Source organism: Peromyscus leucopus, chromosome 1 (assembly GCF_004664715.2).
Source record: "Peromyscus leucopus breed LL Stock chromosome 1, UCI_PerLeu_2.1, whole genome shotgun sequence".
In the NCBI taxonomy this organism is placed as follows: Eukaryota; Metazoa; Chordata; class Mammalia; order Rodentia; family Cricetidae; genus Peromyscus; species Peromyscus leucopus.
In genome coordinates this window covers 190,794,665-190,809,540 of record NC_051063.1, presented here as the reverse complement: position 1 = coordinate 190,809,540, position 14,876 = coordinate 190,794,665, and the positions used below count along the sequence as shown (strand labels likewise).

General features: G+C 37.1%; 2 pseudogenes; both read right to left on the bottom strand.

Annotated features, from left to right (window-relative positions):
- LOC114686605 overlaps nucleotides 1-14,876 on the bottom strand; it is a 290,182-nt pseudogene that overhangs the window by 201,244 nt on the left and 74,062 nt on the right.
- Nucleotides 8,578-14,859, bottom strand: LOC114687671 (annotated as a pseudogene).

The window sequence follows — 14,876 nt, the reverse complement described above, 5'->3', positions numbered from 1 at the left end:
AAACCTCTTAATTAGGGGAGATGATGGTTCATCAAATAGCATGAACATCCAATTTAAACTAACTTATACCAGTAACACATGCCTTTTCATTTAATCAGATAATAACTTGCCAAAAAGGAACATCTCCAAAATTAGTCTTGGGGAAAGTTTTTTGTTTTTTGTCTTTTAGGAGAATGAAGGTTAAGGAATCTGAAGAACACAGGACAAATTAGACAACCGAAGAAAGGGGACAAATCATTTATCCCAGGAAACAGAGTGAAATGGTGTATGGGTGCATCATCTAAAAAAATTTTATGTCTTCCTAAAAGTTTGTTTCTGCTCTTCTGTAAAGATCTAACACTATTGGTCTTCTAATAGTCCCAGTTCAATTAAAATTTAAAGCTGACTTTGGAGTTGGAGAATGGCTCTCTCCTTTTTTAAACTCAAGCATGTTGTTAGAAGGAAAATGCAAACTTCCTGTATCATGCCAGAAGAAAAGAGCCATCTTCTGCTATGGGACAAGAGAAAAGCCAAATTAATTAAGGGACTATTCTATTCCTAATCTCAACTCTTTGATTCTATTCTGAGTCTTTAAACTTTTCTTAAAGTATGATTTTATATCAAAATTTACAATTTATATATATATACATACATTTTAAACTTCGTTAATATATGAATGGTCATATAGAGTACTAACTAATTATCAAAAGAAAAAGACTTCAATTAGCTGCATATATATGTCTTTGTGTTCAAGTCTCTTATCAGTTTTCTGCAGGAATTCACAGCTAGGCCTAACATCAACTGAAGTCTCCAGGAAGAAGATGGGGCCTCACAACAACAAAAATTCCTTGTCAACAATAATAATATCACTAAGCTGACAGACATCGTCTGGAGATCAGCTTTGAACTACAAAGTGCTCAGAGCAAATTTGAGAGGGCTACCTGAGATGATCCAGTCTCAAAGACCACTTGCAAAAGGGCTCGAGATAAACCCTAGACTTTGGCATTATACACAGACTGGATAATGAAGAATATAGTTACCTTTCCCAGGATTTGACAATTAACCTAAAATTTTTCTTTCAGCATAAAGATAACTTCTCCCATACCCAGCAGGAAGCAATTTTAAGAATATGATGCCCACATTCCCACAGAGGTTGTGTGGGGGCGGTGGTTTTTTGGTCTTTTTAATGGGTTTTGGGTCTGGGATAATTTTCATTGTTTAGGAGGGTTGGTTATAAGTTGTTGTCAAGGGTTAAGAAAAAGGCTAAGCAAAGGAGATTAGATTTAAGGTTCTTGTTAAAAAGAAAAGAAAAGAAAAGAAAAGAAAAAAAGACAATTACTAGTTTTAAATACTTTACATTGGATTGGATTGTTTTATATTGTATACAAATTATATATATTGAAATTGATATTGTTAGAAAATGCTATATGTATATTTCTAATTATACTTATACTGTTCATTTAACAATGTAATGCAATTTTCTGATCCTTTAATGTTATTATTACCAACTATTAGGATATAAAGAAATGAAAGTTAGTAGTTAGACATTACAATAGAACTTGTAGTCATATTAGGTATGTTTTCAAGATTGAGCAGATATATTTTAGATAGTCAGGTCATCTTCAAATCATTCAGTGAGCTACAGAATATGGCACTTAAAATGTTTTAATAACTTAGAAAATTTTTCTTTTTTGTCATGACTATGAGACATGTTGGCTCCTGGCAGTACCAATCTACTTCAGAGAAAATATGGGCATTGAAGAAACTGCAATTGGAGTTAACTTTCATTGTGGCAAAACTTAGCCACTGGACATCAAAGTATTCTCGAATCAACAGGACAAAATGGACAGACAGAACATGAAACAAAGGACTACTGATTCTTGCCAAAACAAGTGTTGTTATGGCTTTATCAAAAGGCATCTTCTGAGGCCAGGACAATATGGCACCATCCCTGAAGTGGCCTTCACAATCCGGAAAAGGTACAGTGCCCTTTTTTTTGAAGGCAACTGAACAGGTAGTGGGCCAGTGGCTTCTGATGTGCAATGGAACAGGAGCTGAAACAGTTATTCTTGAAGAGTAATTAAGCTCATGCCTCTCAATAGTAGACTGGCATTTAATAGAGGGATGTGGAGAAGAAGGGGATGCTGAGATGAAGCCATATATACACAGCCAAGAAGAATGGACAGCTGAATTAAAAAACCATCAACAATTTCCAGAATTTAAAATCCTGAATCATGACATGACACTAGTGGAATTCAGGTGTTTTTGGTACATGGACTGCTCTCACTCAATGTGAGATTTAACTGTTGACCTTGTGTACATCATACTTCACAAATGAGTCTGTCAGATATGCTAAGCCTATAGGCTGAAGACGATGCCCCAACACTGTGGAGAAACCTCAAATGACTGTCCAGGCAGCTGGTTCTTTCTGTCAACTCACAAAATTTTTGGAAGTTGCTTGCATGCACTTCCTGTTTTTATTTTTGTTAGGTAATATTATTTCCCTCTTGGGTCTCTGAGGAAGTTGAAGACAAGTTAGTTATAGTTGAAGATTAGTTAGTTATGGTTGAAGATTAGTTAGTTATAGATGAAGATTAATTAGGATAGAAAGTGAATTAGATACATTTTGGACTTACCAAAATAGGATAGATAATGGAATTATTTTCTCTGAATTTGTCAATTACAAATGGACTAGACATTGTTTAGGTATTTACTATTTGTATATATTGTATATAGTTATTGTACTATTGTATATAGTTTTTCTTTTGTTAATTATAACCATTTTCTTTTTATTAAAATAGAAAAGTGGAAATATGGTATTTTATTTGTACTGAAATGTGATTTTAATTGTATGTTAATAAATAAAGTTGCCTGGGTGTCAGAGCTATTAGAGCCATATCAAGAGCGTGGAGGTGGTAGTGCACACGTTTAGTCCCAGCACTTGGTAGGCAGAGCTAGCTAGATTTCTGTTTGTTTAAGGATACAGCCAACATTGGAGACACACGCCTTTAATCTCAATACCATAGAAGACCTGGAGGGCTGTACATACAGGCAGTGATGAGGCAGTCATGCGTTTGGGTTTACAACCAATGAGAAGGCAGAACAGAAAGTCTATATAAAGATGAACAGATAGGAAGTAGCTTTCTTTTGGAGAGGTCTCTTGGCTGAAGAGGCTAGCTGCAGGGTAAGACTCTTAGCTCTGATCTCTTGGCTTTCTTCTTTGCATTGGTTCTGTGTTTCTTATTTAATAAGACAGTTGGTTACATCTACAGTCTCATATTCTCAAAACAATGAATAAATGAAAGAAAGAAAACTACTCGGCTACCCAGTTACAGCACTGATGTCGACACTATTCCTGTGGAAACAATTATAAACACCTACTAGTTGCAGATAAAGAATCAATGAAAACTAAAGATGGGAACCAACAATGTTTATCTTGGTGAACCAATGAGGTTCTGTTTGTTTTCTCTCTTTGGGGTCCTTTTTCCTGCATGTATGTCTGTGTACCATGTGTGATTCTAGTGCTAGCAGAGGTGAGAAGAGGGCATTTGACATCTAGGAACTGAGGTTACAGGTTGAGTGCCCATGTGAGGATGCTGGAACTACAAAGTGAGTCTTCTGAAAGAGCACACCGTACTTTTAAGCACTGAGTTATCTCTAATGCTAAGTGGACCGAAGAGTTTTATTGGGGTGACCTTTAAGACTGGGGGTGAGAAGTTACTTATAGAATCACAAAGGACTCAGAGACAGCTGCCTCACCCTGTCAAGGAGAAGCCTATTGAATGGAGAAATGTGGAAAATCACTGCACAGCTTGCAGGCAGCTTAAGGTAGGTTGGAAGTGTCTCTCAAGCTACTCACTGCCTCTTCCAGGCAGCTTGTCTTCTCTTCTCTGATCCAGGCAACTTGTATAGTGTCTGCTCCATGCCTTGTCTGAGCATCTTCTGTGCATCTCAAATGTCTGACAGTTTCAGCAGTCCTTACTAACTATATATGCTTGAGGCAGGAGGGTACTCATGAATCTTTCCAGTTTCTGTGACTTCCTGGAGCTATAAGGTTGTCTGTGAGTTTCTGGAGATTCTCTGTATAATGGGATATTTCACCTTCCCTCTCAAAAATGGCAGTCAACTCTTGTGTCAGAACCCCTTTGGGATAATATATCCAATAGATACCCTGCATATCAGTTATTTATATTATGATTCATTTCAGTAGCAAAATTACAGTTAAATAGTGTACCAAGAATAATTTTACAATTGGGGGACACTACAAGTAGAGTAATATTTTCAAAGTATCACAACAATATGAAGATTGAGCACTACTGCCTTGGGGTATCACCTTCCTTAAGTAGCTTTTAACATCCTGTATTTAAGGATCATAGTACAAGATGAAAGTGTTTAATCTCAGAGAAAACTGATACACAGTGAACACTCCTAGGCTGAACTCCATGGAATTGCCATCTTTCCAATGAGAATTTTCCCAACATGTTCAACACTGCTTTATTGATAGTATTTAGGATACAGAATCAACTTAGATGTTCATCAACTGACAAATGGGTAAATCAGGATGAGCTTCATACTTCAAACTTGTTGCTTTTTGTGTTCAGGTAAGACTAAATGTAGATGCCAGTAAAACAGAAAAAAAACCTTCAGTGGGGAGGTGCAGGAAGAGAGGATGAATAGTATAATGTAGGTGATAGGAAATTAGAGACTGGGCAGAATATTCAAATATGCGGTGCATGGATGGAGAAGAGAGGGGACTGCTGTAAGGTCAAGCCAAATGATATGTCCAAGAGAAGCTACATGGGAACCCATCGTTTTGTAACACAAGTAAAAAATACAGTGACAGAGGATAGTAGAATACAAGTATTATTAAATATGGGTTGTAGATGTAACTAACCATCTTATTAAATAAGAAACACAGAAACAATGTAAAAGAGAAAGCCGAGAGGTCAGAGCTCAGAGCTAAAATCTCACCCTTCCGCCTGCGGTGTCCCAGCTTCCCGAAAGAGACCTATTTCCTGTCTGTTCGTCTATTTATAGTATTTTGTTCTGCCTTGTCATTGGTTGTAAACCCAAACACGTGACTGCCTTGTCACTGTCTGAATGTACAGCCCCCTAGGTCTTAAAGGCATATGTCTCCAATGCTGGCTGTATCCCTGAACACACAGAGATTTATGGGATTAAAGGCATGTGCCACCACCGCCACACTCTTGCTATGGCTCTAATAGCTCTGACCCCCGGGCAACTTTATTTATTAACATACAATCAAAATCACATTTCAGTACAATTAGAATACCACCACAATGGGTTATTGAATACTATGTGCTAGATTTTCAACTGGGGATGGGCAGGAAGAAAAGAGGAGTTGTGGTAGGGTTAACCAACAGGATGACTTCATGAAGAAGCCTCATGAAATCCCACTGTCTTACTAGATAATAGAAAGTATAATTTTAAAACTTTGATTAGAGGTGTTGCACATGGCTCAATAATGCTACTCCCAGTCACAGTGATATTAAATGGAAATCTCTGTGCCAAGTACTGGTTACCTGCCTAGGACTTACTGGTCATGGAAGCCTCAGAGCCACCCTAAACAAAACAGGACTTTTCCAATGCGCTTGCTTGAGTTCCCAAAGTTTATGGTGTTCCTAAAGACACCAAAAACGTGGTGTGTGTTGGTAGTGTGTGTGTGTGTTTGTGTGTGTGTGTGTGTGTGAGAGAGAGAGACAGAGAAAGAGAGAGAGAGAGACAGAAAGAGAGAGAGAGGCAGAGACAGAGAGAGAGACAGGGAGAGAGAAAAAACTGGACAGTATCGAATATATCTGGAAACTCTCCTTCATGGGTACATTTTGTAGGCTTCTGTCAGAGAAAAGATGTTAATTGTCTTAGTTACACCTAAACCCTGTATCATACAATAACATCCTTCTAGGCAAGTTGTTTATACTGGTATAATGGTAGCATGACTATTTATGGGCATAATCAATGTCTCTCTTGATTGGATATCAAAGCTGATCCATAAAGACAAATTCATGCCATGGTCAAAATCCAAAGCTTGAAATTATAAGTCCAAGGGCTGAACCTATTGATGCTTTGTTAAAGATCCTTTTGTTAATCTGACCTCTTAATATTTGTGCTTAGAATTATCAATTTTTACTGCTCTCAATCTTGGTGAAAGTAGTCTCCTCTTGAAGTTAGTGCTGGGTAATTCAGAGACTCAAAACCATTTAGAAAGTACTAAGAATAAGCAACTGTGTAAGATTGGGGCAATTACCATTCATCATGGAAATGAGAGGGTACCATCACTCTTCCTTAACCTCCATGACTGTCTAATGGCATTTAATGAAAGCTATGTCTTTTTTTTAAAGTGTGGAATAAACACTTCCCTGTTTTCTTTTTCAGTACTTCAAAATGAAATTGTGCATTCCCTCAAGTTTTTTTTTATTGTTTTGTTTGTTTCATATGGGGTTTCTCTGTGTAGATCTGGTTGTCTAGGGATATGGACCTTGGACCAGGCTGAACCCACAGAGATCCACCTGCTTCTGCCTCCAGAGTGCTGAGATTATGCACCACTGAGCCCAGACCCCTTAGAGATTTTTCAGTTTTTTGATCATTTGTGAGAATGCCTGTGAGGTTACATGCTGTAACGGCATGTTGGCAGCCCCTTTGGTTTACAGGTTCCAGGGAGGAGGAAAGGAGTAGGTGAAGAAAGGTTGAGTCAGACATTGTTGGTTGGGAGAATCTTTCAGAATGACTGATTAATTTAGTAAACAAGGATAAATCCATGTTGTTCTAAAATATTGATCATGTCATTTTTTTTGTTTATGGATATGTGTTTAACTTTATGTTGCATCTTTTGGCGATCATTGATAAACTGTGAAAAAGCATAGATATCTTTGACAATCATTTATACTCACCAACCCCATAACCAAACTTCTAAGAATATAGAGGCATATGACAGTCCATTCTCAAGCTGGCAGCTCTTGTGGCTTTAAGAACATTAGACAGAAAAAAAATCCCAATCCAGCCCAAGCAGACTGCCTTGTTATGAGTAGTGTATTATTAACATTTAGTGGTCAGAGTGCCCAAGAAAAATCCTCATGCCAAAGCTGTTACAGTTATTCAATTTATGGCATAACAAAATATTCATATTTTATATCATTATAAAAATGATTTATATGTCAAATCCTGGTATTCTTTTAGTCTTGCTCACACAGTGGCCCTGCACAAGGTAACTTTCCTAAGAAAGTAAGGTCCTGCCACCTCATTTTTTAATCAATTTTTTACAACAGTCTTTGCCCGTCAACATAAATCCTTGTGTAGGGCAGATGTACTCCAACCAATCTAATTTTGTTGCTAAGTGTATAGTAGGAAGTGCCTTGTACTTTTTTCTGATTTTCATATTCCTGAGTAATTACAGGGGCAGATATTTCAAGAATATCTCAGAACCTCAACATGAGATCTCTGCTTTCTTTATGTGCATCACAACTCCCAAGGCAAAGGAAGAGCTTCAAGTAGATGATATCTTCCTAAAAGTAGTAGAGGAATTATGCTCAGGACTTTGCTGGGGAATTGTAGAAGCAGTACTTCTGGGGGAATTCATAAATGATTAATAAGAATTTCCTATTAAACTAATATCCCAAAGTTGCTTAAATATGAATGCCCCCCTCAAGCATACCACACATGAAGATCAAAGCCTAATAAGGTAAGGCGGCCATCCTGTGGCTCAGCTTTGCTAAATCTGGGTCAAGCAGCTATGCAGACTTTATGACTTTCACCATTTCCATCAGAAAGTGATGCACCAACAGTAACAGCTTCTTTCTCTACAGGTTATCACCTTCTTTCAATGTTAAGGTTTAGTTCTAGTATGAAGATTTTGAAAGCGAACAAATGATGAGACTTTATTGGAACATTTTTGTACGTTCTTTTGGGTTGGGTCCTTTGATGTCAACAATTTGAGCACTAGGTAAAGGATTTGTCAAATTGAATGAATTTGGTGACTGTCATTTTCAATGGACAAGAAATAGGGATTATATATGGTATAATATGGAATACATTTATGATGTTTCTCAGAAGTATGAGTTTTGTGATGTACAGCCATAATCATATTACTTATGTTCTGTATTTTTTCCTATTATTATTATTATTATTATTATTATTATTATTACTGAGACAGGGTCTATGTAGTGCTGGCAGTCCTGGAACTCACTATGTTGGCCAGGAAGCCCTCAGCCTCTCAGAAATCTTCTTGCTTCTGCTTCCTGAGTGCTGGGATTGAAAGCATGCATCACCTTGCTTGGCATTATTTTCAATGTTTAGATGTAAGACAAGTTAAATGTTTTATTATAGCAATTCCTTAGGGGTGGAGAGAAAGCTTAGTGAGTAAAAGCACTGTTTGCTCATCCAGAGGACCAGGATTCAACACACACAATAGATCACAACTGTATTTATCTACAGCTTCAGGGAATCTGAGGCCCTCTTCAGAACTACATAGGCATCAGACAAACATGGAGTGCACAGAAAGTTTTGAGAGAAGTTTCCATACACATAAAGAACAATTCACACAGTTACTGTTGTAGAATTTTATTTGAAAATAAACTCTGATATTTTATATCATTTAACACATCAATAAACCCTTTCATAAGTTTCTTATCTTTATGTTTCTATTATGTATACCTGTGCCTTTTAAACAGAGAACACCATAGAAATACCATGTCACATGGTTCACAATGGTACTTTTAATTCCTGTATGAACTTTCTGATGTCTTCTAAAAATTGAAAGGTCGATATAGGATATGTCACAGTCTTTGCATTTGTGAAGTTTCTCTCCAGTATGAATTTTCTGATGTGCTCTAAGATATGAGCAGCTAGTGAAAGACTTGTCACATTCTTTATACCTGTAAAATCTCTCTCCAGTGTGTACTCTCTGATGACTTCTAAGATTTGACATGTAGGTAAAGAATTTCTCATATTCCAGGCACTTATATGGTTTCTCTCCATTATGAAGTTTCTGATGTCTCCTAAGCTGAAATCTGATTGAAGGATGTGTTACAGTCTTTGTGTTTGTAAGATTTTGCTCTAGTATGAATTTTCTGATGTTGTCTAAGATATGAGCACATAGCATAAGATTTGTCACATTCCCTATATTTGTAAGGTTTCTCTCCAGTATGAAGTTTCTGATGTTCTCTAAGAGTTGAATAAGTAGATAAAGATTTGCCACATTCCTTACATCTGTAAGGCTTCTCTCCAGTATGAATCCTCTGATGTTTTCTAAGTTGTGAGTCCTGTGTGAAGGAGATGTGACATTCCATACATTTGTAAGGTCTCTCCCCAGTGTGGACCCTCTGATGTCTTCTAAGATGTGTGGAATTGGTAAAGTATTTATTACATTCCTTACAACTGTAAGGTTTCTCTCCTGTATGGATTCTTTGATGTCTTCTAAAATTTGAACTCTGGATAAAGGACATGTCACACTCTCCACATTTGTAAGGTTTCTCTCCAGTATGAATTTTCTGATGTACACTAAGATGTGAGCCTGTAGTAAAGGATTTGTCACAATCCCTGCATTTGTAAAGATTCTCTCCAGTATGTAGTTTCTGATGATTTATAAGAGTTGAAAGTGTAGACAAAGATTTGCCACATTCCTCACAACTGTAAGGTCTCTCTCCAGTATGAACCCTCTGATGTTTTCTAAGATGAGAGTCCTGGTTAAAAGACTTGCAACATTCCATACATTTGTAAGGTTTCTCCCCAGTGTGAATTCTCTGATGTCTTCTAAGATTTCCACAAGTGGTAAAGGATTTGTCACATTCCTTACATCTGTAAAGTCTCTCTCCTGTATGAACCCTACGATGTCTTCTAAGATATGAGTCCCAGGTAAAGGATTTATCTTGTTGTATACATTTGTAAGATTTCTCTCCAGTATGAATTTTCTGACGTACAGCAAGGCTTGAGGAATTACTGAAGCATTTCTCACATTTCCCACACTGCTGGGCTTTCTCTCGAATGCAGATTGGTTGTTTGAAAAGACTGGGTGCTGAGCTGAAATAGTCATCATATTCTCCCTGCCTGTTCTCTTTCTTTGCAATGTGGAGTCTCTGATCTCGAGTAATGTTGGAACTCAAAGATTTTTCACAGTCTTTAAATTTGCAAGGTTCTTCTCCAGTATGCATGCTTTCATGTCTATGTGAGTTTGAAGACTCAATAAAGGTCTCCCTATAATTACTGCACCTGTAGTTATTAGAGTTTTCTGGAGTTTCACCTATTTTATCATGAGCACATGTGGAGGGGTCATGAAGCACTTTGCCAAGCTCATTACACTGACAAGACTCATTTTCAGTCTTCACATCATGATGGACAGGATCACATTTGTAGTAGTTCTCTGAAAATAAGTACAGTTTAGATTAGTAGGGCAGCTTCCAAGATTAACCTTTTGATAAATGACTGCCAACCTCCATTTTCTCTTAAGGTAAGTCAACCAGCAACCACTTAGATATTTTTCTTTCACTGTATTTCATTGTATTCTCACAAAACAGTGAAAAAGCCTTCAAGGACCTGTGATTAATAATAAATAACTTGTCCTTATAGAAAAATGGATAATGGCACAAGATGGATTAGGAAATTGTGAAATCAGTAGTTAGCTTTGTGACAGAGATCATGGACTAATTATATTTAGAATATATGTCTCTATTTAAATATTTCTTCTCAGAAACTGATGAAGAAGAGTTTAATACAATCCCAGGTCATTGTTTTAATACTGACTAAGTGATAAGCAATGAGGAGTATTGTTCATTAGACCTGAATCCTTAAAAGGTTAAATCTTAAATAAAACCATCATAGGGTTTATTTATTTTCTACAAAAACACATTAGATTTTCTTATGTAATGGAAGCAAAGCAAGTATTCTGGCAGGTACCAGAAATCAGATTATTTGAGGCAGGGCTGTCATGGGCAGCTATTGCTGATTTCTATCCTGTACTGTGTGAGCTCCACACAGGACTGTGTTTCTTTACTTATATGGTTATTCTCATGTCTAGTCTGTATACCAAATCTTAAGAATATTTTCCAGATGGATGTCCGTGTATCAGCCACTGGGAAGAAAATGAAGAATGTAATAAAAAAGATACACAGTAAGGAAGGCAATTAAAGAATAATCCTACTTCATCAACCAACATTAGGCTTATAATCTGTAAAATTATTTTAATCTGATGTCAACATAGTCAAATACAATTGCATTTTGTACTAGTACTGTCACCAGAGTTCAAGTGCTATAGGCCCAATGTCTTCAAATAGTTACATCAGGCAGGATGCATCCTGGGGCCAGAACACTATGGTAAGTTAATGATTAGGAATCTTTTCAAGTGGAATTGAATATCACAAAACCATTTTCACCTCTTGCTTTCTCTTTCAGTTGAAGCCTTCAAGGTTGTCCTGCTAATACACTAACCCACCATACTTGTGGATACTCTCTGTTCTCCACATTCCTGGGCAATCTCATTTACTCTGGACAGGTGTCCAGGTCTATCTTTCATCAACCACATGTTCTGTGAAGTAGCCCATGAACCATGATAGATTTTTGAGAAAGAATACAGAAATCTAACATGGTACTGTACTAAGTACATGAAGAAAACACAAAGTAGTGGAATCTAGAAATGATTTCCAATGGCTCTTTCCCATTAGAATATTTAGGATATAAATATGCTAAAGTACTTCTCAATTTGCACATATTGAGCTTTTCCCTCAATTAAAACTACGTGAGGTACAGTGATGTAATTGGAGCTTAAAATATGGGTATAAATATTATATGATACTAAATTTCTGAATGCATTGTGGAACCAAATTAGGGGTTCATGACACTTCTAACATGCAAAATGGAAAGAAATATATTGAATACTGTGAAAAAGTTGTGTTCTACTACCAAACTTTCCCTAGTGTTCTGTTGTTTCTCACAGCTTGAGAGAGTTTACAAACTATAAAGCCAGTATATAAAAGTGATTACTTAAAAGCAAAATGTTCTCACCCACAGAGACCAGGTTGCTGTAATTCTCCAACATCACATCAATGTACAAAGCCCTCTGAGCAGTGTCCAGGCATTCCCACTCCTCTTGGGAGAAGTCCACAGTCACATCTTGGAATGTCAATGGATTCTGAAACAAAAAAGTTGTTAGACCATGTGCTACCAGACAGAGTGTTTTCCAGGATATAAGTAGACCTGAGGAAATGAGAGATGTAGACAAGGAAGACAATTACTCAATCAGATGACTTCGATATAGTCACATCATATGATGGATTTTCTAAGTCTGTGGAAACAGGATGACACAATAGGCTCACATACAATATACACACACAAAAAAACACACATTGAAGGTCTGGACATGGATGACTACCCATTATGGATGCTGTTTGTGTCCCATAGGATCACACTGTACGTGCCTCAGAATGAAAATTCATGATGGGGAAATGTGCTTTAATTGCTGTACCTGTAGATCATAGTAAAACACTGCAACTCAATCAGTTCTTGCATTCTTTGGCCTTACATGATTATATTCTAACAAGCTCAGGTTATTTGTTTAAACACTAGGTTGAATAACATTCCATTACAGGGCAAAGACATGGAAAGTAGAATTTATGTTTGACTAGGTAAGCAAAGAATTTTCCTATTTTCCACAGTAACAACGAGTGTAATAATATTGCATACTGTCAGTTTTAAAATTAACATGAAAGAACAGGTAATATATGAGATTATTTTATCAGCATTTTGATCCACTACCAAGCAGGTTGAAAAATCTGTATCAACCACATTTGATATAATCAAAAATTTTCCTAATAAATTATGAAAATGCCAACTTAGGCAAAAACAACAATTTCAGAAGTTTTGAAGAACATTTCATTTCTGAATAGGTACAAAGATTGAGGGAAGTCCTGTTGCAGGATATTTTTTTTACACTGTATGAGAAATACCATCACTGATCAGTGCTTTTCAAATGTTATGGTGCTCAGAAGGTCCATTCAGGAGAGAATATGAGAATTTTTTGTGCCTGAAATTTGTAGTTTTTAATGTGTTCCTTTTTAGTAGTTATCCTGTACTGTCTAACAGATTTTAGGTTAGCAGTGTTTATGATTCTTCTTTTATTACAAAATGTCAAACTGCATAGTGGTGACATATTTGGTCTGAGTTGTGAGTCAAGAATAAATGCAAACCTGGCAGTCAGAGCTCATTCCCCAAATTTATGCTTTAAAACTTTTCAGGTTCAGGGTTGGGGAGTAGAATCATGACTCTCACAGGAACTGCCTGGGGGAAAGCAATCATGAGGAATGTTCTTTCTGCATCAAATGTGATGGATTGTGCACATCAATCAGTCAGTGTCCTCAAGACATTAGTTCTGATGCATTCCATGTAATGCTACCTAATGAGTCCAAGAATGTAATGGTTGCACGTGGGATCCTGTTTAGGCAATAAAAAAAATAAAAATGCTGATCTCAAGCACATGTGGTGGTACATGCCTTTAATCTCAGCATTTGGAGAAGATATGTGAAACTCTGAGTTTGAGGCCAGGTTGGCCTACAGTGCCACATCTAGAAGAGACAGAGCTATACAGAGACAACTTGTTTCAAAAAACAAAAAAAAACAAAAAACAAAACAAAACATAACAAAAAACCCAAAACACTGATCTCTGTAGTTTGGGATGTTACAAATGAGCATTCTAACCAAGTGTGTGATGTGAGTAGCAATTCTCCTGAGACAGATAGCAGGTGTCAACAAACATGTGGAGACATCATCATTCCCATGATATTAAACACCAAAGAGAAATAAGTAGACTACTGTGGTAGTTTGAATGTAATTAGACACCATAGGGAGTTGCACTATTAAGAGGTGTGGCTTTGTTGGAGTAGGTATGGCCTTGTTGGAGAAAGTGTGTCTCTGTGGGGGTGAGATTGGAGATCTCTTTGTTTAAGCTTCACTCAATGTTACACTCAGTTGACCTCCAGATATAAGACTCTCAGATAGTACTCCATTACGTCTGTCTCTATGCTGCCATGAATGAACCTCTGAAACTGTAAGCTGGCACCTCAATTATATGTTTTCCTTTATAAGAGGTGCCATGGTCTTAGTGTCTCTTCACAGCAATTGCAGTCTTAACAAGTCAACTACAATCTGAATCTACACTCAAGAACATGATTTTCATGGTAGGATCAAGCCACTTGTGCAAGCCTGTTCTGCACTGTCTAGTGTCCTTAAATTTTTAGTGTTAGGAACCAAGTATTACTTAGCATTAAAAACCAAGCGTTGACTCTTAAGTGCACATAGTGCCAAGCAAGATGTTGTAAGAACTCTCATGTGCTTCAATATGAGCTCTTTACATCCATGATTCAAGGGGGTGGGACAGTTCCCACAAATAAAGCTTACATAACATAGGAGTCCTCACTCACTAATATATAAAGATATAACCCTTATTCTACAACAATTGTACATCACATCAATGTATTTTTTGTTCATGTGTTAAAATGGAAATTTTTTCAAAATCACTAGTCAATATTTCATGTGAGAATCTTATTCTTGGGGGAAAATAATCTGAGAAGGTTGTATGAACAAAAATGCTGTAAGTGTGGATTTATGAAATTATATTTTATACCTGTCATAAATACAGCATGGTACAGTCATTTAAAACAGACAATGATAAGAGATTATGATACAGGACCCAGAAAGAGAGAAAAATTAAAAAGCTAAGGTAGTTAATATTTGACAAAGGAGGCAAAAAGATACAACACAAAAATGTAATCTTGCCGCGGCGGCGGCGGCGGCGGGGACGTGAGCGGGAGCGAGTCCGCGGCCCAGAGCGGGAATGTCGAGGCGGTGCTGGGCTCTAGGTGCGGCCACGGTGGCCGGCATGCATCTGAGGCGTGCAT